Source organism: Octodon degus, unplaced genomic scaffold, assembly GCF_000260255.1.
Source record: "Octodon degus isolate 3935 unplaced genomic scaffold, OctDeg1.0 scaffold00012, whole genome shotgun sequence".
Classification (NCBI taxonomy): Eukaryota; Metazoa; Chordata; class Mammalia; order Rodentia; family Octodontidae; genus Octodon; species Octodon degus.
In genome coordinates, this window is record NW_004524588.1 from 10,812,305 (window position 1) to 10,837,687 (window position 25,383).

General features: G+C 38.0%; 1 pseudogene; it reads right to left on the reverse strand.

The window, feature by feature from the left end:
• Nucleotides 1–18,004: 18,004 nt before the first annotated feature.
• On the reverse strand, nt 18,005–18,854 carry LOC111815177 (annotated as a pseudogene).
• Between the last annotated feature and the right edge of the window lie 6,529 nt (nt 18,855–25,383).

A 25,383-nucleotide genomic window follows, 5' to 3' on the forward strand; every position in this document is an offset into this window, starting at 1 on the left:
GTTTTAAAAAAGGAGAAGAAAAAAAAAATAAGCATTAGCTGCTTCTTTCAGAGTACCAGCAGAAATCAGCAGTACAATTATCCAAGCTATCTTGTATATATACAAAAATTTATCTTTTCCCCTTTTGTCTTTTTCATTATCCCAGTTAATCCTTCCATTGAACAGATTCTTGTCCTTTCAAAGTATCTTTTGTGCATTTCAGATTTTATTTACTCTTTCAGGTTGTTACTCTAGCAAGACAATATGATGTTTGCACATGTGGGTCTGATTTATTTCACTTATGAGTATGGCCTCCAGTTCTATCCATTTACCTGTGTTAGCCTTGAGTTTATCTTTTTTATAGCTGAACAATACTCCATTGTGCAAACATGCCACATCTTTTTTTTACCTATTCTTCAGTTGATGGGTATTTTGGTAGTTTCCAAGATTTAAATGTGACACATTGTACTGCTATAAACATGGGTGCATGTATATTGCTGTAATATATTTTCAGTTCTTCTGGAAAAATACACAGGAAGGGAATAGCTAGGTTGAATGGGACTTCTAATCCTAGTTTTTTGAGGAATCTCCACACTGATTTTTATAGTGGTGGTACCTGCCTATGCTTCCACCAACAATAGTAAAGCCCCTCCAGCATTTGTTATTAGCCATTCTTTCTGGGGTGAAATGGAATGCTAGCATTGTTTTAATTTGCAATTCTTAAATGGCCAGTGATGTTGGACATTTTTCATATATTTCTCATTTGTATTTCCTCATCTAAGAAGTGTGTATTCATCTCACATGCCCATTTATTGATTGGGTCTTTGAATTTTGGGGATGTGATTTTTAAAAATTCTTTATCTGTTCTAGATGTCCTTTGAGGGACAGTTGGCTAAACATTTTTCCCACTTTGTAGGTTTTCTTTTTACTATGTTGTTGATTTCTTTCTTTTCTTTTTTTATAAAATCGAAGCATAAAATTTATTTAAAGCCACCCACAAAGTTCTGTGTAATAAAAAATGATCTAATGTGCAATAGTTCTTTTTAAAAAAATTCATGACAAAGATTTAAAATATATTTTCAGTTATAGTATTGATTTAGCCTTATTCAGGTAGATCAATTAAAAAATTATATTCAAAACAAATGAAACACACAAAGAAAATATAACAATTTCCACAACTATCTTTACATGTATATTTTAGTACTTGTACATTTCAGTGTATTTTGCTACATAAATGTGACAAAATGTACAACTGCTGTGCATCAAACTCTTGCTTAATTAGATCTTTCAAGTAACATGCAATTTGCTGATGATGTTTTGTTTTGTTTTGAGACAGTGTCTTCCCTATGCAGTTTGGGCTGGCCTTGTGCTCACTTTGTAGCCCCAGGCTGGACTCAAAGTCACAATGATCCTCCTGCCTCACCTCCATGGTGCGGGGATCATAGGCATGTGCCACCATGCCCGGTTCTTGGCCAGTGTGTTCCACCAGAATTTTCCCAGGCTGGCACAGCATGTGAGGCAGGGATCAAACTCAGGACCTTATGCTTGCCAGGTAGGTGCTTATGCCTCTGAACTATCTCCCCAGCCCCAGGTGATGTCTTTTGACATGCAGAAACTCTTCAAAAAGATGAGATCCCAATTGTTGATTCTTTGAAATATTTCTCAGGCTGTTTGGTTTTTGTTCATGAACTCTCTACTTACCCCTATGTCAAGATTTCTACCTACTTCCTCTTCCAGTAGATTTAGTGTTTCAGTTTTAATGTTTAAATCCTTGATCCATTTTGACTGTACTTTAGTACATGGTGATAGACATGGGTCTAATTTTAGTCATCAGTATGTGGAGAGGCAGTTTTTCCAGCACTGTTTAATAAAGAGGCCGTTTTTCTTCTAGTGAACACATTTGGCCCCTTTGTCAAAGATAAGGTGGATGCATGGCTTGTAGTTGCATCTATACCTTCTAACCTGTCCTATTGAACCCTAGGTCTGTTTTTTTTTTTTTTTTTTTTTTAATTTCCCAGTGCTATGCTGATTTTATCACAATAGTCTGTAGTATAATTTCAAGTCAGGGATGGTGATGCCTTCTGCCTTTTCTTTGTTGCCTATAATTGCTTTTGCTATTCTAGGTCTCTGCTGGTTCCAGATGAATTTTAGTAATGTTTTCCTGCAGCTCAGCAAGGTCCCATGACCAAAAAAAAATTAAAGCAAATCCCCTCTGCATTTCTGTGGTACTAGGAATGGAATGAGAGATACAGATGTGTACTTGTTGCTAATTTATTGTGCTTTGCATTTATGTAATTCAATAATTCAAATTATGGAAAAAATAGTGAAAATATCACCCAGGTGCTAAAAACAATGCTGTAGATGTCTTTTAATCTCTAATTCGCCACCTTTGCATACTTATGTACAAGGTTTTCCCTTCTGGTTCTTGGTTTCTTTAAATAATTTTACACCTTGTTTTTAGATCATTTTAGAGAGATTCTCAGTGGAAACTTTAATCTAAATGCCCGCACATTTATTTTAACTACAATCTAGTGAATATTCCCATCTGATGCTATATTAAACCTTTACCTTACATTATTTCAAGAAATATTTCAGCGAACTCAAAAAATGTTAACAATTATGACATGTATTTGGAAACAGGAAGCTAAGACTCTAGAGATTAACTTGATCAACACTGCAGGACAAATCAGTGGACATGCCAAGGTTTGGACCCGAATTTCTTTGACTCCACAGCCATGCTTTTTTCTGTAAGAACATTCTCTGCCTCACAGCATGGGTGTGACTTGGAAGCTAAAACAAAGTGTGTAGAGAAGGTGTAGTTTCTGTCTATGCCGAGTTTCCAGTCCTTTTATTTGTGATCACTTGTAGGGAGATCTCTAGGCTGGAGTACAGAGCTTTCCTGAAAATATAGGCAACATTATTTGTGCACTGTGTTTGAACTTCCAGTTCATCATAGTCTTGAGTTCATCTGTTTACATAAGTGTCTTAGCTACAAGGCACAGATATTTACAAATATAATTTATATTATTTAAATATTAACAACAATATATCTACAAATTTAGCTCAATCCATGCACTGTGTGTTGCAGCAGGCATACCGAATACATCCATCTGGCTGACCACTTTAACTGGAGCTTATTTTGAGGGTAGGGTTTACATTAAAGAGCATCCTGAAAAATCATCCTAGAGCTTATTTTCCAGTTAATATGGTTTTCAGGGAAATATGGTAGCATTTGTTATCACTTAATTTGTTCTCTCCCCAGTAATGCATCAGCTTTATGAGGCCAGAAACACAGTGCTGTTTCCTGAACATTGCTTAGTACCTAAACATTGAATCTTGCCAAATCTTTCTCACTAAATATCTGGATCATTTACTCTCTCCACTATAGAGATTCAAGTATGTTCTGTTTTAAATTGATAATATAAGTTGTATCCTAAGAAAAAAGGGAATTGTAGTGAATTCTGCATGAGGTTTCTAGCTTTGGGGAATTGGCAAAGATATACCTGCCCTAAACACAGAGATGAAGAGTGGAAAAAGAGAAGGTTTCTGTCCTCAGAAACTTAGTTGGCCACTGTGACTAGCTGACACAATTTATCTTGCAAAATGTTATTTGTTAACTTTAGAATAGTAGAATGGTAGAATAATTTAATTCCTTGTTATGGAGTCAGGAAGAAGTTGTTCATTAAGCCAATTTACAGACATGCAACTTGTGCTCCAGGTGGATCACATATTTGGTCTTTTCCTGTGCAATGCAAACTGTAGAGAAAATATTTATGTAGCGAATACTGAACCAATAAATGGGGTGCAACTAAGTGAACAATGGTGGTTGGGCTTACTAAGTAATGTAGGGCTGCTCTTCCTTTTCCTTTTTCTTTTATGGTTCTACAGCATAGGACCTCATAGCATTAGAGGCATATGAGTTAATTAATTCTATTATTGAGTGAAATATTTAAAGTGGGGTTCAGTCTGGTAATGATGCATATGGACTGGAACCTGTTTATTGTATTGCTTTGCTTTAGTTTTCTGATAAACATAATCTACTGAACTCAAAGTCCATCTTGAAAGCATTTTTTCTAAAATATGATTTCTGATTGTATGTATATATGCATTTATTTACTTATTGGTACTGTAAATCAAATTCAGGACTTTGTGCTTTCCGGGTAGGCACTGTGCCACTAAGGTATTTCCCCAGCTGTCTCATCTTAAACATAATAAAAATTTACTATATATAATTGAAAATACTAAAAGAGGGTAATACCATTTTCTATCACTTATCCATTCTAAGTAAAGTATTTTTATCCTTTTTCATCTAATCATGTTTCAATTAGCTCAACTCAAGTTATGCAAATGATAATGTCTTATTTCACTTATTAAGACAAGCTCTTCTTGTACAATCCCTTTTAAAACATATATTTTAACATTTATATGATATAATCCTATGTATATAAATCATAATGTTCTTCTTTTTTGTATTTTAGGGTAGGGTCTACAGGATGTTCAGGGTCTCACTACTAGATCAGACTTGTAGTGATCGGCCTGTTTACAGCCTCGTAAGAGCTGGGATGATGGGCGCGTGCCACCACGGCCAGTCTCAATTGCTGTCATAGCATAATGTTCTTAAACACTGTCCCATTAGAGAATCATTAGTTTTATTCCCTGCAATAAACATATTTGTGTATAAAAGCTTTTCCTGAAAAAGTATTTTTTTTAAATTTATTTTTTATTTTTATTTATTTGAGAGAGAGAGAGAGAGAGAGAGAGAGAGAGAGAGAGTGGTGTGTGTGTGTGGCCAGCTCAGCCCACCAGCGGGCGGGGCTGGCTGGCATGTGGTGCTGGGGGATTGAACCGCGGTCCCTGATGCTTTGCCAAGCTTGTTCTAAGTAGGTGCCTTAGACCACTGAGCCATCTCTCCAGCCCCTGAAAAAGTATTTTTACCTATATTTGGTGATATCCCTAAAGGTATAATTATGGGGTCAAAGACATACATTTTTCTAATTTTTTAATGCTATTTCTCTAGAGAAGGCAGAAATAGAGTTTAACACAAAGACATGCAATTTCTTAAGGATAAATGGTTAGAATTTAAATTGCACTTGTTTTCTACTTTTTCCTTATAGTCTTACAATAAGAAGATCCACAGTTAATGGAAGAATGTGAAGTGACCTTACCTATTTTTGGAACACTTGTTTTGAAGGATGTAAAATTATTTTATTGCATGAAACCACATGATTTCTTGAAATAGGTGGTAAGATTTTTATGTTATAATTGAAAAAAGTAGCACTAACAACTTTTTTCAAATTCATTCAAACAGGATTCAACAATGCCCAAAGTAAAGCTCCATCACTTTTTAAAAATTACTTACTGTGTATTTGAGACTTTAATATAACTTCTGCTAGAAATCTATTCATATAGCAAAGGGAAAAATTATAGATGCCACAAATAGATCTCCTTCTTAATGGAATTTTGGCAAAAAAGAGAAGGGCTCAAGGAACATTTAATAGAAATTTCCTTATTTGGAAGTGTCTTAAAGAATTCATGTAAAGAAGATTGGCATGTATTTCCTCTTTAGATATATTTAAGCATACTTAAAATGAATTTTATTCTTGAGTGATACAAAACTTTCTACTTGGTTTTCTTCTTTCATATTTTTTCCTTGAACTCCAGATGGATAAATGGATACGTATGTACATTCATAAGAATGCATACATTTTTCTAATAGCCGTTATACATCAAATATTTACTTTGAAAGTTTTCCTTATATTTCTTGTTATAGAGGAGAACGACACTTTTTATATTATAAAAAGGATCACAGGATATTAGAGCTAGTAATATTCTTAGAACATTGGTTTGTGTGAGGACTCACTATGTGTGGACCAGCCCAGGGCTGTTGTCATGGAACCAGACCCATTTGCCCTGCGAGACAGTTGGCCAATCACTGCAGAGAACGTTCATTCATGCAGTGGCCAAACATGGAGATGGGACAGCCAATCTGAAATACATTTTACTGAGGATAGAGGTTGGAGGTATTTATGGAATAAAGTACCAGGGTGACTCAGGATAGCAGGAAAGGTGATTGAAAGGCAAGGAAAAGCAAAGTAATTGGTGTTTGTGCATGTTTAACAAAATCCTCACAGCTCTTCATGGGATGCCTATTCAGAAAATGGCAGTGTCAGCAGGATCATAGGCTGGAGCTCTTGGTCCTCTGATGTTACCTGGTGAGCAGTCTAAATGAAGACTTAACCAGCTTTGGGTCCTTGACAAGTAATCTAAGTAGCAGGTATCACCACAGCTGATGTGTCAGAGGTACTGTCTATGGAGGATGTAGGGAGAGGCTGCTAACACATTGATCAGCTACATAACCTCTAAAATTGTGATTGTTAAAGTCAACTAAAACAAAAATTAAATCTGTCATGTTTATTTCTCCTGTATTTTACTGTGTGTCAAAGCTGAATAGTAAATACTAGCTGTTGGTGATATTAGACTTGCAGGTTGATGTAGCAGAAAGCTGAAGAGGTAGGGAAATCTAGATTGCATAGGAGTTATTGAAGTGGGTGGTCTTAGGCTAGGACATCTTTCAGTAGAAGTGGTGGGAAGGGTGCATAAAAGGGCCTTTTTGTGTTTTAACCACAACTTCCTTTTTACTACAACAGACTTATATGTATATTTCACCATATTTTCTGACTTTCTAATAATGGAACAATAACAAACTAAGCATTTGCTTGCTCTCTGGGTTGCAATTTTGCTTTTATTTTTAATTCAGAACCAATCGTATGATCAAGTGCCATGAAGATGGCAATGGGGAGCTAATATTTATTTTCTTTTTATTATTAGTGCCCATTAATTTTACAAAATACTGGGTTTCAATCTGTACTATATATTTCGATCATATCCACCTGCCCTATTATTTCCCATGCCCTTTTCAGTTCCACTGCATAAATGTATATGATATTCTCTGTTGCAAGAATAGCAGACAAAATTTTCTCCCATGCTATAGGCTGTCTGTGTATGTTGCTAGTTGTTTCCATTTTCTTCTGTTAAATTTGATGTAATTGTATTTGTTGATTCCTGCTGTTATTTCCTATGCGATTGCAGGACTATTGAAGGAATCTTTCTCTGTGCCTATTGATTCAAATGTTTCCCCTATGTTTTCTTTTTCTTTTTTTTTTTTTTGTATCAGGAGCAGAACTCAGGACCTTGCACTTACCAGGCAGGCAATGTGCCACTGAGCTGTATCTTTGGCCCTCCCCTATGTTTTCTTTCAGCAGTTTCAAAAATTTAAGCCTCATATGTAGATCTGTGATCCCTTTTGCATTGATTTTAGTACCAGGTGAGAAATAGATATCTTGTTTACCTTCTACAAATAGATGTCCACTTTTTTCAGCATCATTTGTTAAAGAGATTCTCTTTTCTCCAATATATATTAGTGGCTTGCTTACCCATGTCCTCCTTTCCTATAGGGTTTGCACAGAGAAGCCTGGAGTTTTTCATGTAGGTTTGCTTTTGTAAGTCTGTTGGTGTTCCTCCTTTGTTGCTTTCATTATTCTTTCCCTGTTCCATACTTCTCCCATGTGGGGAAATTCTTTTTTGATCTTACCAGTTTAGGGTTCTAAATGCCTTCTATACCTGGATGGCTATATTTTTCCTCAGACTTGGGAAGTTTTAACTTATAATTTCTTTGAATAGATTTTATACGCCATTGGTCTGAATCTTAGTGCCCTTTTCTACACTTAAGATTTGTTACTTTATTCTGTTAACCATGTCCCAGAATTCTTGGATGTTTTGTTCTTAATTTGTTTCTTTTGTTTATTAATGTCTAAGTATAACTGGTCCTCAACTTATGAACAATTAAATTATGAACTTTCACTATAATGGTTGGTAAGTGACTGTACTCCAAGTATTTCCATACTTCATGGAATTATAAGATCCTTGACCAGACATTATTCTAGGTAGAGGTCAATTGATGCTAAGACTCAGAGCAGCCACAGGTTGGCTTCACTTCAGGGCTCCCAGTGTTAAACTCCCACAGTGATGAATGAGAGCTAATCAACCCATGGCCAGGGAGTCATGATCAAGCCAGCAAGAAACAACCAGAGTGTTACAAGTAGGTAACCCAGGCTCTACCCTCATGATCAGAGGCTAGGCTCAGCCTGAATTTTCATGTATTTGGAAGTCCCAGAACTGGCATCCTGCCCTAATTAATTAATATTTCTCTTTCTTTCTTTCTTTCTTTCTTTCTTTCTTTCTTTCTTTCTTTCTTGTATTTGGTACAGGGTCTCACTATGAAGATCAGACTCATAGTGATCTTCCTATTTTCAGCCTCCCCAGCACTGGAATTGCAGGCATGCACTACCACGCCTGGACTCAGTGGTTGGCTCAGTGCACCCGGGGGCAGGGCTGGCATGGCGTGTGGTGCTGGGGGTCAAACCCTGGTCCCTGCGCTTGCCTAAGCAGACACTTAGTCTGCTGAACTATCTTGCCAGCTCCCTGCCCTAATTCCTATTGCTCACTTGCCAGTGCACGGATCTAGACTCTGACTGGGCTCCTTTGTCTACCAGTGAGAGCAGGATCACAGTTTGAATTGGACACTGCCACAAAAATGTGGGTCCCAAACAATAACCACAGACTTGAAATCACAGCAACATTTCTTTTATTTATTTTATTTTATTTTATTTTATTTTATTTTTTTTGGAACCAGGGATTGAACTCAGGCCCTTGCACTTGCCAGGGAAGCGCTTATTCCACTGAGCAATCTCCCCAGCCCCTAGTTTAGTTTAGTTTTAATTTTAGTTTTTTTCTTATTTTCTTTTGTGTCTTCTTTATGCTTCCTGAGCATTGGGTAATCAATCTTCCTTTGTCCTTCAGCCTGACTTCTAGTCTCTTTTACTTCTCTATTTTAAAGTCTTTTCTCCTTACTGAAAAAAATTGCTCTATTGAGTGAATATTGACTTCTGAGAATATGGAAGAGTGGTGAGTAGCAGAGAAACAGCCCCACTATGATTTGGAATCCAGTTCAGATGACATTGGAGTGTAGCAACGTAAGGAAGAGAAGAGGGGGGATGTGGGTATCTGGGACCCAGGAAAGATTTGAGTGTATATAATTTTCTGGTTTGTCTTAGATTTTGTTATATAACTATAAAATCTTGTACCTATGGGTAAAAAGTTCAATCATTAGTTATTATAGCTTGTCATTTTCTAGTCTCTGTTGTATGCTATTGTTACTATTGTGTTTCTTTAGCCAACATGATATTGTTGTGATCAGTTGATCTTCCTTATATGCCAATACCTAGTTTGTCTGAGGTTCATTAAGATACCATAGGCCAGTACCAAAGAACTGGATGCTAGGCCAAACAGGCTGCAACCTTCCATCCCTAACTCACAGAAGAGGCAGGATCCTGGGATAGACTCAATGGCCAAAAGCCAACTGTATCTAGAAGTCATCTCTGAAAGACATTCATTTCCTGAAGAGGTCTAAAACTAATAATAAAGCTACCTACCATAAGCATTTTACAAGCCTCAATGCAGAAAGACAAAAGCCAAGGAAAAAACCTAAAAACCAAAAACAGAAAAGAGAAAACAGAAGCAAGATATAACCCCCAATCTGCAATTCTCTTGAGGCAAATCCAGGTGGAATTGAGGTAGAAGAAATCCAAAGGCACCCAGCTAAATTTTCTGAAATGGTAGCAGTGTAAATAATGAAATATATCTCTTGATAAAGCCAGAATATAAATAATTACACAGATAATTAAAGATATGATGAGTATGGTGAAGTAGATAGTTTGGAAATCTATAGTAGATACAGACAAAAAAGAGAGAAACTTGGAAAAGATATGCAAACTGTGAATACCCAACATAGAAAAAACTGTATTCCGTAAAACAAATTTAAGTAGAAATCCAGATTAAAAAGTCTACCAGAAGTATTCAAAGCAGAATCAAACAATGTGAAGCTAGCATATGAGATCTAGAGGACAGGGTTGTGCTTGGCAATCATCAAATAAAAGAATTCCTTTTTGTTTTCATTTTTTGGCACATGATCTTGAGACGCAGTTCAGATCATAGTGATCCTCGTGTCTCGATCTCCCCAGCACTGGGATTACAGGCGTGCACCACCACACTCAGTTTCAGTGGCCAGTATGGCACACCTGGGGTTATGGGGCCAGCATGGCATGTGGTACTGGGAATCAAACTCAGGAACTTGTGCTTGCTGGGAAGGCATTTAGACCACTGAGCTATTTCCCCACCCCAAAAGACTTTTTTTTTTCTTAAATGTATTTAGTTCAGGGTCTATAGTGTCTCATTACACACATTAGACTTGTAGTGATCCTTCTGTTTTCAGCCTCTCAAGCACTAAAGTTACAGGCATGCTCCACCACACTCAGTCTTATTCGCTGTCCAGTACATACTGGGGACGTGGCCAGCATAACATGTGGGGTAGTGAGCCTGGTTCTTGCATTTGCCTAAGCAGGTGCTTTAATCTGCTGAGCTCTCTGGTTGCCCCTCAAAAGATTTCTTAAAATTAGCAAGGGACCAGAAAATAAAATCAATTGAATAGTTGCTGTAATGATGCAAAAAAGACTAATAGATTAATTAGAATCAATGAAAAATCATGAGATAGCATAAAGGATATAAAAAGATTCTATCCACAGAAGTAATAAAAAACTCTCCAAGCATGAGAAAGGAATTTGACATACAAAGAATTGAGGCATATAGAATTGCAAATAGTCATGGTCAGAATAAACTCCATCAAGGCATCAAGATTTCAGAAGTTCAACACACAAACAGAATATTAAAAACATTAAAAACTGTTAGAGAAAAGAAACAAATTACCTATAAAGGAAAACCCATCAGAATTGCAGCAGACTTCTTAATACAAATCTTTAAGTAAAGGAGAGCCTGAAATGAAATATTTCATGTTCTAAGAGAAAACAACTTCCAATACAGATCGATATACCTGCAAAATTCTGCTTCAAAATTTGTGAAGAAATAAGATGCTTTCACAAAAAAGAACAGCTGGTGAAATTCAACACTACCAATCCAGTGCTCCAAACTGTTCTGAAGGATATTCTAGAAAAAGACAATTGCAGGAATCCCAATAGAATGAACTCATCTGGCAAGACAAGCAATTAAATAGAAAAGAAAGGGAACCAACAAGAAGAAAAAAATAATGGAAAGGATATTAATACTTAACAGTTAAAACCATCAATGTTAATGGTCTCAATTCACCAAGAAAAAGAATCAGATTATCCGAATGGATCAAGAAGGAAGATCCAACAATACACTGCATACAAGAAACACATTTAACTCAAAAAGAAATTCATAGACTGAAAGTCAAAGGATGGAAAAACAATGCTCCCTTCAATGGGAATTTAGAAAAAAAGCAGGGGTAACTACTATATTTGCAAAGTGGATTTCAAGGCAAGACTGACTAGAAGAGGCATAAAAGGTTGCCACATACTGGAAGTGATAAGTCATAAATATATACCCCAAATACCAGCATACACAACTATGTATAACAAACACAAATGGATATGGAAAGTTAGATAAGCCCTGGTAAAACTGTAATGAGGGACTTGAACACAACAGTTACAAATAGTTAGATCATCAAGGCAAAAGCATCAGCAAAGACATGTCAGAGCTGAATCAAACCTTTTAACAAATATACTCAGTAGATATCTATAGAGTATTTCATTCAAAAACAAGAGAATACACATTCTTCTCAGCAACATATAAAATTTTCTCCAAAGCAGACCACATACTGGCTCATAGAATATGGCTAAGTAAATGCAAGAGAAATGAAATTATACCACGTATATTATCAGATATCAGTCTGCAATCAAAGTAGGAAATAAATGTAAAAACAAACACCACAAACTACATAATCCCATAGAAATTAAATAATACTGTCCCAAGCATCCAATGGATTATGTATGAAATTAAAGAAGAAATTAGACAATTTTGATAATTGAATAATGATGCCAGTACATCATACTAAAACTAAAAAAGATATACAGCTACTTTCGCTTAATTCAATGAGAAGAAAGATTTGTACTAATAGCATTTGGACAGGATATCCTGTCTGCTTCTTGTACTATGGATAACCACTAAGACAATAACAATGTACAATGTATTAATTATTGAAACTGTCCTATTGATCAGTTTTGAAGAGAAGAACCAAAGAAGAAACAGCTCATGGCAGGCAGAAGGTAGCAAAACAAGCAAGGAACAGCCACAGCTCGTTTTATCCCTTGTGTCTTGACTGCTTAGCGTGGGTAGCACTCACACCCTTAATACTAGTGTCCTTGATCCTAGCATTGCCTCACAACTCAATCCCAATGTTCCACTTTAGATGCAGGCACCTTAGAAAAAATCCCAGCAATTATTGTATGAGGCTTATTTCCTTTTTCCTTCTTATTTATTTATTTTTTTTTTGGGTGCATCTGAACACAAACCATAACAGGGATGAATTTCTAAATCAGGAAAACAGCAAACTCAAAAAGCCTAGGGTTGAACCTCAGGTTTCTAGAAAAAGAAAAGTTAAACCCAAAGCATGTATGAAGAAGATTTTAAAAATCAGAGCTGAAGTTGAGACTAAGAAAACAATAAAAAATTAATAAACTGAACAGTTGGTTCTTTGAAAGGTTAAATAGACAAACCTTTAACAAGCTGTTGTAGTCAAGGTTTATAAGCAAATAAATTTAATACAGAACACATGATTTCTAGGATTGTTTTATGATACTCACCCAGAGTCAAATGCAGAAGAATGCAATACATCTGTCCATGTAGGAGAGACTCAAAAAATCCAGCTGAGGCTCTGGGTCCCATGGCAATGCTCTGAACAAGTCCAGCTAAGACCTAAAGCCCACAGCAATGCCTCATGCAAATTTGTATCAAGGATCTGTTTAGGGAAGGCCCAAAGGTCAATGGTGGAAGCTAGGAAGTCTTCCCCAGTAGGAAGAAGGTTCCATTCTAGAAGGTGGAGGGATTTGCACTGGAGCCAGGAAATGATGGACCATCTCCTCTGAAGAGAACCACAGTGATCCCTAGTGACAGTGAAGATCTGAGCTCCTCCAGTGATAACAGCTGAGTTCATGTCAGGAAAGCTAGCATGACAAGCTTCTCCAGGAGGATCAATAGAACACTACCTTACCACCAAGGCCTGCTTTTATGCTGTTGGCAACAGTCCTCAACTGGTCCTTCTGCACAGTGAACCACACTGATTCTGTTCTGCTGGGTGTTATACATTGACCATTGGTCAATCCACCACACCAGCCTTATCAAACTAAGACCCAAATCTATGCCATTAGATATGAAAAGGGCAAAATCACAATGGATCCTGAAGAAGTCTGAGAGGTCATAAGTACATTATTTTGAGAAACTCTAATAAGATGGAAAATTCAGAAGAAATGGACAGATCCCTAGATATGTGTTGAATTACCAAAGCTTAGTAAAGAGATATAAAAATTCTAAATAACCCAACATCAGTCAATTAAATTGAAACAGTAATAAGAAAACTACCCACAAAGAAAAAGCCCACGTCCTGATGGATTCAATGCTGAATTCTGTGAGAACTTCAGAGGGAATTTAATGCAACTTCTCCTCGAACTCTTTAATGAAACTGAAAGGAAACTATACTCCCAAACTCATTCCTGGAAGCAAACTTTACCTGATACCCCACCCAGAGAAGGATCCAACCATGAATAAAGTGTGGGCCTATTTTGTATATAGGTGGTGGTCACATGGACAAATTTACTTTGCGATAATCCAACAAATTTACTTTGTGATAATACAGTTCTGATTCATGTATTTTTCTCAGTGTATGTTATATACTTCAGCAGAAATTTAATTTTTTAAGAGCCTACTGAATTTTTAAATAAGATCATATGTATATATTTACCCCTTAGAGTGTTACCAGACATTGAATGCCTAAGAACAAACATAAAAATCTGCAGGCTTTGTATAAGAAAATTCATTAACTTTCTTTAGAGACATAAAAGCTATAGAGAGCACACAGTTCCAGATTGCAAAAGATGACACGTTCACATATATTTATCTATAAATGTATTCCAAATCCCCGAATTTGAAATATACCTACCTGAAATTGAAGCTTTGTAATTAGTGAACTATAAAAATCATGACAAGGTAGGTATGGTTCAGTGTAGTATTGGTACAGAAACAGGGTGCTACTCCACTGTGGGAAGGGACTAGTGCTTACATGATGGGGGGCACTGGAAACCCATGAGGAAAGGGTGGCGTTCTGTAAACTGTAGGTGCAAACATTTAGTGATATTAAAAAGGCTCTCACCTTGTCTCATAAATAAACAGTGTCTATGAGATTAAAAGAACTAAATGTGAAAGGTAAAGGATTACCAATTTTAGAAATCATGATATATGGGATAACATCAATATTAAGATCTCAAAGAGGCCATTTCTTAAGTAAGACATAACACTTAAACCATAGAATAATATTTATAAGTATACATTAAAATAAAGAAATCCTACTCAATGAAAGAAACATAGACTTAATGAATAAAGAAATAAAGTGAGGGTAGGTATTGAAACAAATCAATGGCAAGATGAGAGTAGAACAACATCCAAAAGTTCCTACAAAGGAAATTTTGCAAGCCTGGTGCTAAGATAACAGGCGTACATCACTGCGCCCAACTTGTTTTGTTTTAAAGACACAGGGGGTCATATTATGGTTTGTAGGCTGGTCTCCACCTTGTGGGCTCAAGTGATCCTCTTGCCTCAGCCTCCCCAGCAGCTGGGGCTCTAGGTAATAACATTACAAGCAGCAAATTAGGAAAACTTGAACATAGACTGGATATTAAATCATCTAATGGGAGAAACTTGAGTTAAGCATGGTGGACTATCCCAGAATTTCAGCGCTCTGGGAGTGTGAGGCACAAGAACTACAAGTGTGAGTCTTACATGAAAAACTTAGACTCTATTTCAAAATTCAAAAAAGGGGGGGGGGACTGGTCATGTAGCTCACTGTGAAGTCCCTGTGTTCATTCCCTAGTATGGGGACAAATAAGAAAAAAAGACAAAAAACCCCAAACAAAAACAACCCTGAAACAAACAAGCCCCTAAACAACAACATTAACAACAACAACAACAACAACAACAACAACAACAACAGAAAACCAAACTACCAATGCTGCAGAAGAAATGTTCTATAGGGAACTTCCAGGTCTTTGGCTTTCATTTGCTACTAGATTGTCTGACTCCTCAGGACTCATAATAATCATAAAACATATTCGAACTCACTAATTATCAGAGCGATGATAACAGGCATTTTCTCTGGTGAAATTGGCAAGCATTAAAGATATGGATAAATAAATTGCAGACGCTTAATTTTTCTATTTATGAAATAGTATATAGAATATTATATAGCAGCAAAAATTAATAAATTCAGCTATATAATTTAGAACACCTGGATCTCAAGACTGTAGGTGGAAAACAAATCATGGAAGAACCCATAAAGTATAATCCCAGTTACATGACATTTTAGAAGACATATTTTTAATAGGTTTGCAAATAGTTGGCAAAAAGAAAACAAGAAAATAACATAAAATTCAGGGCAGTCGCTACCTGAGGTGAAGGCGGGAGAGGAATACAGTTTGGGAGGTGCTCACAGGCTGCCGTGATTGCTAGTCCTCATGTATCAAGTTGACTTGATTGGGAACCGCCTAACATAGTAAATTCTGGGTGTGGCTATGTATGATTGACATGAAGACTAGTCAAATAGGGGAGGAGAATACACTCCCACCTCAGCGTGCATGGAACCAACCAATAGGTTGGTAGCTCGGATGGAATAAAAAGGGAAAGAAGAAAGAAGTATCATCCTTTTTAGAGTAGCTGTCTTGTTTGCCACTGCCTTGGTCGTGGGTCTCGGTTTCTTTAGCTTTCCAAGTACAGCCTTGTATGCTGATTGCAGTGAGCTTCTCAGCCTTCGGCTATCACTGCTGTTGGATCTTTCAGATTTAGCAATCCATGTATTTTATGTTGAATCTGTTTCTCTCAAGAGTTGTAACTAATACAGGCACCTACAGTTACCTGCGAAGCTCTGTTTCTTAGGATGCTTGGTGAGTATGAGAGTGGTCATTATACTATTTCTCTCTGAAATGTAAGCAGTGAATTTATTCTTTTACACAGATGATATATGTCATGGCAAAAGTGAACAGAGAAGAACAAATTAAGTTTTTTTTTGTTTTTCATTATTAAAGAATAGAAATTATAATAATTGTAATATTAATTTACTTCACTAAAAAAGATGAGAAATTTGAATTTGGAAATTGGCATTTTTGGTACCAATTGGTAGGTTAGTCCTAGGTACTTTGTCATTTTCACATTTCAAGTCTTTGAAACGTCCAGTGAGAATATTTCATCTTCACAATAAGATTTGCCAATGCTGCTGAAAAGAAAAGAAGCCCAAAAATACCAGAACAAAAGTCTCAAGAAAAAAATTCCAGTTGAGTATGTCTTATTGAAATACATTGAGAAAGCTTTTCAGAACCACGGGCCAATGATCACACAAAGGGTTATTCATTTTTATATCTTTGGTTTGTATAAAAATATGCTTCACAGACCATTAATTTTTCTATCCATGCAAGTAAAAATAGCATGTTGCCATTTGAAGCAGAGGCAGTAAATCTCAATGGGCAAAAGTTCCTGAGTGAGTTATTACGATGTTCATCCATAGAAGGAAGCTCGAGAAAAAGGATATGATCGTCTCAGGAGAGGCTTACTTTACAAACGCTGCTGTGGAGAGTGTATCCTGCCAGTGCTGTGGAGAGAAATCTGAGCGAAGACAGTCATAAAACTGGTAACAAAGACAATGAAATGAAAAATGAGCATTTTAGAAATGGAAATCTGGATGTTCATGTATAGCTGTGATTATGGACTAATGAACCTACCTCTATAAAAGTTAATTTTTGTAATACAGTAATGCTAATAATCAAGGAAAGGGAGGGTTAGAAGCTTCTTTTCCCCTCCAAGAGCAATTTGTGTCTGGCAAAAGCTTAGTCTTAACCTTTCGTGTTCACGTGATGTATTTTTCTTTTTTTAATTTCTGACACGGAGGTAGCACGCACCATTTTTTAAAATAGTTTCTCAGATATCGGAAAGAAACAGCATTGGAAACAGCTGTCTGATACAGCACGGCACTACTGCATATCCTAAAACAAGTACAAGATAAGTTACGTTCACAGCGGTGTGCTGCGGTACTAAAAGACACGCTTCACAAAGCATAAACCGGGTGTGGTGGTGCACAACTATGATCCCAGCAGTTGGGAGGCTGAGGCAGAAGGATCCCTGTGTATTTAAGGCCAGCCCTGACTGCACAGTGAGAACTTGTCTCAAAAAAACAAAAACGAAGTTAAAAAATGCTGAGAGAAAAACCCTGATTTCATTTGAAGATGACAGGGAAAGCGAGTGAGTCTGGGCCTAACTGGGATTTATGAACATGTTGTGCTTGAACGGTGCAAGATCCAGTAGAGAAAGGAGATGTGACTGGTGTTTCGGAGCTTTGGGCCACAGGAAAGCGAGCTCATTTCAAAGGGAAGCGGCAGCCAGGCACGCAGCTGAGCTCAGGCGTGTCCAGGGATGCAGACATCACTGTGGTGGCTGCGGCTGCTGCTGCTGCTGCTGCCGCTTCCTCTTCCTCTTCTTCTTTTTTTTTTTTTGAACTGGGGATTGAACTCAGGTCCTTGCACTTGCCAGACAAGCGCTTATTCTTTTGAGCTATCTCCCCGGCCCCTCGGACATCACTGTGGGACATCTGTTCTCTGGCTAACAAAAGGGGAGGCCAGTTACGACTGAACTTCAGCATAATTGTATCCACAAATCCTAAATTCTCAAACTTCTTTCCTGAACCTAAGGGTCCTGCAGCTTTCCCTCTCCTTATTTTATTTTTCTCAGTATTGAGGGTTGAACCAGGCCTTTGCCCTGAGTTACATCACTCACCCTTTTGTTTATGTTTTTTTCAGATTGAAAAAAAATGTATCAGTTATTTCATTAGGTTGTTAGAAATTTAGAACACTAATTTATGAGGATAAATTCTATTTGTTAGAGCAAAACCAGATTGCAGGTAGACCTGAAGCTGAGGAACAGCTTTGACTTTTGCTAAAATCTGTGAGTCCACTGCTTTGTAATCCATTTTGTGCTGCTCAATCTGGTGTCTCTCAGTGTCGAAGATCTCACCCTCCTGGTGTCTGGGTTTCCGCAGCTGCTTCTTGAAGTAAGCATCAGTGAGGTTTGGGGATTTTCATTTTGCTAATACCAAGTTTTGTAGAGGTGGCAATGACAAATTTCTGGTGTGTTCTTCACAGAGGAACGTGATTAAGGCTAAGAGGCCCAGTCACAAGTAGAAAGCCACTGGCCAACGGCTTCAGGAAGACCACTCTCTTGCCTCTGTGACACCCAGTGAGGATGATCAAGATGGTGCTGGGAGTGATGCTAGCTCGAAGTTTCCGCACATGCTGACTGAAGGGTTTCTTGCTGTGGCTCGAGAGCCTTCAGGGCACATCTTCAGAAGGGTAGTATCTAGGCATTTTTCGAAGCTTAACCATCTGGATACCTCCATTCTTGTTCCTACCAACTGGTTTTGTGATTGTAGCAAGAACTTTCTTCTTTTTGTTCTCAACCTTTCATTTAGCAGTTGTGTATTTTCTCTTGTACAGAGCCTTTCTGTAACACATAGCAAACCAGGAGTACCTATCAATCCCTCTAAACAGGACAGGACCTTGGCTGTAGTAGGGTTGCCCCTTCTTGGACTTTTTTGCTTTCACCTGACCCTTTATACCAGTGCCACTGGTGGCAGCCTTCTTGGCTTCAGGTTTCTTCTCTTTAGTGTCTGGCTTCTCAGTTTTTTCACCCACCATCTTGCAAGATTGCTTTTTCAGTTTTGAGACAGGGTCTCACTAAATCATAAAACTGCTCAGGATGAGCTCAAACTCATGATCTTCCTGCCTCAGGCTTCCAGGCTGTTGGAATCCCAGGAGTGTGCAACCATGTCCAGCTTAGTCTGTTTTCTGTTACTGTAACAGTACTAGAGGTAGGCTGGCATTATATAGAAAAGATGAATTAAAGTAAGTTTGGATCATAGAGCTCTATTTTTTCCCCATTGCCCTCCTCTCCTTTCAATCTCACTTTCAACTTCCACTCCTTATTTACAAAAGCTTTGTTTCCATTTTTTCCTTCTAGTCTCCTTTCCCTTGTCCCTTCCTTCCTTACTCCCTCTCCCTCCCTTGTCCCGTATGTTCAAATGAGAAGAGTAACACCATGTGCTTTTCATACTTCTTGCCCCAGTTTACCTTCTTTTTTAAAATCACTTTGCAGGTAAGTACATTTGGGATATTAGTAGTTAACAGCTGCAGAAGATAGAGCTAGGAAAACATATCTTCTTGTTGAGAAAGAAATTTGGCAAACAGCCCTGAGACCACAAGGTAAGATCTTTTCTTGGACAGTGAACACAGCTCTGGGAATGAGTGGAGATGGCTTGCCGCAGGTGTGGTGGCAGACTGCTCTCTTATTTCTTGGATGAGATTAGTTTGGAGAGTTTGGCTTTAATCATTTTCCAGGCAGAAATGCTGAAGGAAACATTCTGATAACACAAAAAATGTGCAATAACATTATTTTCAAAATATTAAAGCCAGGTGGTTTTTTGTTTTTACCTACAATCCATTAAGAGCTGGTTTCCCTGTAAGGAACCCTAATCAAATCACTCTCCCTTGGACTGACTGTGTGGCCAACGGCTCAATTGTACAATCTTTCATTCATGCTGCAGGTGTTTAGTATAAGACTTTTAAAAAAATGCCTTCTGTGCAGTGGATCAAACCTTGTGAAAAAGCCTGGGCATAGGATAAGCAATGAAATAGATAATGTCTACATTTATTTATTTATTTATTTATTTATTTATTTATTGTCAGCTCAGCTCACCCTGGTGGAGGGGCTGGCAGAGCATGGGGTGCCTGTGGTTGCCTGCGCTTGCCTAAGCAGGCACTTTAGATTGCTGAGCTATCTCACAGGCCCATATCTATCCTTATTTAGCTTACCCTATGATATCATGAGGCAGAAAGACAGCCACACAGTGAAAGTACAAGATACAATTAAGTAAAAAAAGGTAGCTAGTGTTCTCTTGGAAGTAATGTTTTACTGAGGGTCAACACAGTTATATAACAAATGCTTTGTTTTTCCATTAATAGGTATATTAAGGCCCTTTAAAGGAACAGAATCAGCATCAAGTATGTGTGTTAGGTAAGCTTATGAAATACAGTTGGTTGGTAGACTCACAGGGTCAGAAGCAAAGGAGTCATGATGGCTGCCTGTAGGGCCTGGGTGGAAGTGCACCACCGGGCAGCAGTTGAAGGCTGAAGCCTTGGGAACTCCCTGTGGAGTTACTGCTGTGAGTCTGCACGGCAAGACTGAAGAGTCTGTCCTGGAAGCTTGCAAAACCTGGGGAGCTATGTTGTAAGGCGGTGGCGAGGAGCAGAGTGCCTCCACATAGGGCCACACAGCTCTCTTCCCACCCTTTTTATTCTGTCCTTGCCTATTGGTTGGTGCCCTCTACATCTGGAGACTCCTTCCAGCTCAGTTCGCTGACTTCTCTGCTAGTCATTTACAGACACAATGTGTGTGTCAGATGTTCTTTGTGCTTATGAGGCTGGGCACGTGAGTTACAGCAAGTTCCGATGATAGCGTTTCAACCTTCTTGCTTGTGTTTGTACCTAAGAAGACAGGTATTTTTTGTTACCAAGCAGACATATGTATTTTCCTATTTAGCTATTAATCTTAAGCTGGTTGTGTTCTTCCACAAATAACTTCATGGGTTAAAATGTAAGAAATAAAGGAAGCTGGCCAGGGATGGTGGTGCCTGACTGTAATTCCACTACTACTGGAGGCTGAGGCAGGAGGACTGCTGTGAGTTTAAAGCTAGCCTTGGCTACATAGTGCATTCAAGGTCAGCCTGAACTGCACAGCCAGACCTTGTCTCAACACCCCCCACCAAGTGTTGTTATGTATGTACATTAACCGTACATAAATATGCACATTTTATGTGCAGCCTAAGATAATTCTTCACTCAGTGAGGCCCACGCAAGCCAAAAGTTTGAATGCCTGGGCTCTACAGGGTAGGAAAGAAAAAAGCAGATGTTAAGATATAACCAGTCAGTATCTCACTTACATGCAGGTTTTCACTTTTACATGGAAATGAATAAATTATAGATGACTCATGTGTATATTAGTGTGTTGTGTGCTGGGCCTGATATTTGGCACATATTACAGATATGGGACATGATCCAAAACTACTGTGAATGTTCGAAGGGTTTGTGCTTATACCAGAAATCAAAATCACAGCAGGTGCTTTACTGCTGAGCTATAGCCCCTGCCCTCTGTGAATGTTTAATTACATTCTTTTTTTTTTTTTTTTAATAGTAAAGGATGCATTGCTATTAATCCCATTGAAAAATACTTCCCCCAGGCTCAAATATCCTTATCCTATTGTTTTTGGCATTTGCAGAAGCAGTTCTGGAAATGCTCTTTCGTGGGTGTCTTCAGTTGTGTTGTGGCTGCCTTCATGTCTTGAATTGGTTGAAAATGGTTGTTTGACCTTGGGGCAGAGACAGAAGTCATATAGCGCCACCTCTGGTGAATAGGGTGAGGTAGGAGAGAGCGTGATGCTGTTGCTAGCGTTCCTTTCTGTTGAACAGGACTCAGCAGCAGTGTTCATCATATTTTGATGATACCATATAGAAATGTATGAAAGAGGACTTCTGGAACTGCTTCAGAAAGAGGCAGAATGAGGGTTTTTGAAGCAAGGAGAAATATTTTTAAGGGAAAGTTATAATGATGTGTCTTTTCTGTCTTAATTTTTTTTTTAAAGCATAACATTCAACTTATGATTTCTTAAGAGTTTTCCTCAGTCCATTAAGACCCAGTTCCCCTTACATGGGCTTTGGTGGAGGTCATGGGGCAGCACCAGCAGGTCTAAATTGGGGTGGAGGAGTTCGGTCCTTGTGGGCTTCATGAGATTGACTTCTGATCACTTTTCTGTAAATGGCACAACTCACACGGTAATGCAGCTTCACGTACAGCTTGGGAAGGGCATAACCATTGATGACACTTGCTTCAGAAGTGTCCCTGATGGTAGTGGCTTCCACTATATTCCAGATGACAAACTTCTTAATGGCCTTATCCTTGGGTATGCACCGGGTACAGTTCTTGCAGTGAATAGACTGCACACAACCGCAGCCCTTTTTGGCACGACCGTTATTCCTTCCTTTTTTTCCCCCATCATCTTGGAAAGGAGGACCCAAAGGAGCTTAAAAATTTAATTAATTAATTAATTAGGCTGGCCGTGAGTTCACTATGTAACCCAGGCAGATCTCAAACTCACAGCAATATTCTTACCTTAGCTCTGCAGCTCCGACTCATAGATTTTCTTGTTCTCAGCCTCCTTGGTGCTGGGATTATAGGCATGCACCAACAGGCCCAGTCTTGGTGGCCGGCTCAGCATGTCCAGGGGTGGGTTTGGCATAGCATGAGTGCCAGGTATCAAACCCTGGTCCCTGTAGTTGCCTAAGCAGGTGCTTAGTCTTTTGAGCTATCTCTCTGACCCTTGATAGGGCTGACTTCTGAAGCTACATCTTGAATCATCTTTGACTCAGTTGCCCCTTATGGCTTTGTATTTGTTCTTTTACTACTAATTTGAGTGTTGAGGCGATGGCCTTGAGGTGGAGTAGCTGTGCTAAATTGTAGTTCTGTTTCATCTGTGATTTGGAATTCAACCATTGCCTTTCTCCATCTCATTATTCCATTAATCAAGAATCAACAAGCTATTTTTTGTTGGAAAAGTTAACTGCTTCCAAACCATAGAGGTGGATCCTCCATATGACTTCAAGGACTAGTTTCAAAGATCAAAGAGTATCTGGGCCAGGCAAGACGTCCTTGAACAATAGAGGTCAGTTTATGTGGTAGCTCAGTCTTGTGGTTCTCTGACTTGACTGGAAATTATAAAGCTGGAGCCAGAACCAAGACCTTCTGCCTGCTTCAGAGAAACCAGAAGTACAGTCAGAAATTAAATAAATACCATTTGGCAAGGGCATGACAAACATGCCAGAGTCTTGAGTATATTTAAATGCCATAAATGGTGAAATTTGCAGCTCATTCAATGTGAGGAAACGATTTAAATAATAAAACCCCAAACTTCAAACTAACTGTTATTTTCTTTTCCCACCTTCAATTTCCAGCCAGGAAATAGCATCATAGAAAAACGATCTCGTGGTTCAGGTCCTGGCTGCCAAGCAAGTACATTCAAGTTATCTTAAACTAATTCCTTTAAATGAGTGTCTGCTTCTTAAAAACCGCTGAGGGAGATTCCATAAACTGCTTTGGTAACTTCTAGCCATGTTTGAATGACCTTGCAGTTCAAAGGTGGTTTCTCATATTTGAACCTGCTTGCTGATGTCAGAATGTCAGCAGTGAGTGTGTTTTGGTGCATATTAAATATGGAAAAGATCTGTGTTGAAACTACATGAGAAATACTTGTAACAACATGTTTGCACTTGCTGTTATTTCTTGGAATATTTTGTTTTATTCTTTCCAATGTGTTGTAGGAATAGACCTTAACTTTATCCTTGGGAGTTCATGTAAAATTATGTTTATGATATGTAATCTTCAGGTGTAACATGTGTAGTAAAGTGTTGTTTTAGAAGACTCTGAGGACCTTTCCTATCCTGAGACTGTATGCTTTTTTTTTTTTTTTAAATGACTGAATAATGGGGATTATTCAGAAAAGCCCATTTTACCCTAAGTGTTCTAGTTCTATTTCGTGGACTATAAATAGTATGGATAAGATTTGGACCAACCTAGGAAGTTTCCACTGACTTTGTAGAACAGTGTTTTCCACTGGTAATTCCTGAGGGACAGGGTGACATCTGATACGGGATGCATACTGTGTACACTGATTAACCGTGAGAATGAAAACCAAAATATGAGGAATGACAAGAATGTTTAGAGTCAATAGCATTTTAAATTCCTGCAATGGCTGCCCATCTGTGCTGTATGTTCGCTGGATGAACTTATCATTGAGATTGTATGGAATTTGGATGTTATAGATTTTCAGATATTTTTCCTTTCATCTAAACTCTTGGGGAGTTTCCTTTAAATTATAGTCTGTGTCTTCAACTCTCATCCTTTTATATGACTGCTTTTGCAACACCTCCACTTAGATTTATGCTTTATGCTTCTATGATTGAAGTCTCCACTCACACTTGCTATTTCTTGTCTTTCTGAGGGAATCACCATCTACCTAGCTAATTGGTCAAGCAAGAGAGTTTCCATTTCATATACTGGCATTGGCCAGGACTAGATGTTATCTTAAGCTACACAAAGTTCCAATAAATAGTGGCTTGCATCAGACAGAAGGAAGTGGATCCAGGGGAAAGGGTAGTAAAAAAGTGATTCAAATGCAATATATATTCTCTAAAAAGAATGTAATCACCATGTGTTAAAAACTTATTAAAGAAGATTACTTTGAAATAAGATCAATGAAACATATGATTTATTATGTGCAAGGAAGGCACTGTGCCTGGTACCAATGTAAGCGTGCAATGAAAGAGGAAATGATTTTTGTAGTTTGTACTTATTACAGTCAAATTTAATAAAATGACTCTAACACAGTGATCCATGTGGGAAATTTCTCTTAGGATTTGGTATTAGCATTAATCATGACTTCCTTGGGAAACACTACTTGTTTTTTTTTCTTTTACATAGTAACATCAGATAATACCCTTACACACCTCCTGTGTGTCAGGGATTATGCTAAGCGCTTCCCTCCCTTTTCTCAGGGAATTCTCCCATTGTTCCTGTGGGGGAGCTACTGTTGGCATGCTGCTGGTGAGGCTGGGCTACAGACTCTTGAATTTTCCACTCTCTCTTAGCTAGCAGGAAGCTTAGAGTGAAAATTTTCACCAAAATTAACAACCACATTGTCTTTTCTTTTTTTAAAAAAAGTGGTAAAGACATTTAGTTTTGCTTTAGGCTATACTGTACTAAACAGAATTCTTTAACATTCAGATAAAATATCCCAAAGTCAGCTGATACACATGAACATAATTTTCATGTATTATTTTTCTTCTCTAGACATTTTTCATCATTAAAATGTTTTATCCATCACTTACTTTTTTATTTTTATTTTTTTTCAGAACTGAGGATTGAACTCAGAACCCTGCGCTTACCAGGCAAGTGCTTATTCTACTGAGCTATCTCCCTAGCCCCATCACTTTCTTTTTGTACCAGGAATCGGACCTAGGGCCTTGTAAGTGCTGTACCACTCTGCCACCTCCCTGGTCTCTTCTTACTTTCTTGATGATCAAATGTATGTGTGTGTGTGTGTGTGTGTGTGTCTATTAT